Here is a 1,874-nt window from a genome sequence, read left to right as displayed (position 1 = left end):
TTGAGGGAGGCTTGTATTATGATGTATTTCCCTCTCAGGACTGCTTTTGCTGTATCCCAAAGATTTTCTTTTTTCTTTTTTTTTTTTGAGGGGGATCCCGCTTTATTGGGGACAGACCACTGCACATGACCCATAGAGGAAGGCAGCCTAGGGGGTGTCCTACGCATCAGGCACAAAAAGGTACACGGGAGGTTTTGCTAAGAAAGATCAACTGGAACATGGTTTCCTCCGGGGGAAGGAAACCCCCACCTCCTCCCTCGGAGGGGTTAGGACATGCCCAACCATCTCCTTGAAGGTACCTCTGGTCCGCTAAGGATACAGTCCCTCGGGGGTGCCCTCTTGTTTTTTTTTTATAAAGAACATTTTCTTTAGATTTATTGAAATCTTTTGTTACTTTCATCCGACGTTCTCTCAAGGCCATCAGACCTGCCTCTGTGCAGATGGCCTTGATGTCAGCACCAGAGAGGTCATCCTTAGCCATGATCAAGTCGTCCAGGGTCACATCATCGGCCAGTGCCATCCTGCTTGTGTGGATCTGAAAGATGCGCTTCTTAGTCTTTTCATCAGGCAGGAGGAACTCAATCTTCCTGTCAATGTGGCCTGGTCTGATAAGTGCTAGATCCAAGGTTTCTATCTGGTTTGTGGCCATGATGACCTTCACATCACCCCTGGAATCAAATCCATCCAACTGGTTCAACAGTTCCAACATTGTTCATTGAATTTCCCTCTCCCCACCAGAATTTGAGTCATATCTTTTTGTTCCAATGGCATCAATTTCATCAATAAACACGATTGATGGTGCATGTTCTTCTGCAACTCGAAACAATTCCCGAACGAGTTTGGGTCTGTTGCCTAGGTACTTTTGAATAAATTCAGAGCCAACCACTCTCAAGAAAGTGGCTGAGGTTTGGTTTGCTACTGCTTTGGCTAATAAGGTTTTACCTGTGACAGGCAGACCATAGAGAATGACCTCCTTTGGGGTCATAATGTTCAGGATGAGTGAGAGGAAGCTCCACGGATTCCTTAGTTTCCTGGATTTGGTTGTCCAACATCCCGATTTCAGCATAGGCTTCGTGGGGGGCCTTTTCTACCTTTATTACTGTGACCAAGGGATCCGTGTCATCCGTGAGCACCTCTATGACAGCATGCACCTTGTGGTTGAGCAGGACGGAGCAGCCTGGTTCCAGCAGATCCTTCTCTACAAAGGAAAGAATGCTGACATAGTGTTCTGAACCCACAGATGTAGACATGATGGCATAATTGTCATCAATGATCTCTTCCAAGGTTCCTATTGACATTGGGGTCCCCCCCAGATCATCCACCTTAGATTTCTCCTCCTCTTGCTTTTCTTCTAAAGGCTTCATTTGTTCCTGATTTCTAATTAATTCTTACTCCAAGAAGATAGTCTTTAATTCTCTCTAACTTCAATAATGTTAACCAGCATTGAGTGTGAGGTGTCACCAGTGGAAGCTTGCTCGCAGCATCTGGTCCCTTTGTTTTCTTCTTTTTCCCCACTCTGGTTGATACGGGAGGTTCATATTTCTTTTGCTTGTCCTTGTCATCCTTCTTGCCACCTCCAGGGACATGACCACCACTCTGATTTGACCCATCTTGCTTCAGCCGCACAAAACCCCCAAAGATTTTCAATGGTTGTATCTTCATTACCATTAGTTTCCATGAATCTTTTTAATCTTTCTCTAATTTCCTGGTTGACCCACTCATCTTTTTGTAGGATGATCTTTAACCTACACATGTTTGAGTTTCTTCCAAATTTCTTCTTCTGATTGGGTCTAGTTTCAAAGCACTGTGGTCTGAAAACAGGCAGGGGACAATCCCAATCTTTTGGTATCAGTTGAAAACTGATTTGTGACCCA

The 1,874-nt window shown here is 44.7% G+C and overlaps 1 pseudogene; it reads right to left on the bottom strand.

The window, feature by feature from the left end:
* Positions 1–309: 309 nt before the first annotated feature.
* LOC129518027 (26S proteasome regulatory subunit 4-like) lies at positions 310–1,662 on the bottom strand (annotated as a pseudogene).
* Positions 1,663–1,874: the final 212 nt, after the last annotated feature.

The sequence above is a fragment of the Nyctereutes procyonoides genome, unplaced genomic scaffold (genome assembly GCF_905146905.1).
Source record: "Nyctereutes procyonoides isolate TBG_1078 unplaced genomic scaffold, NYPRO_anot_genome, whole genome shotgun sequence".
In the NCBI taxonomy this organism is placed as follows: Eukaryota; Metazoa; Chordata; class Mammalia; order Carnivora; family Canidae; genus Nyctereutes; species Nyctereutes procyonoides.
The sequence above is the reverse complement of the archived record's forward strand: the minus strand, read 5'-3'. Positions and strand labels throughout refer to the sequence as shown.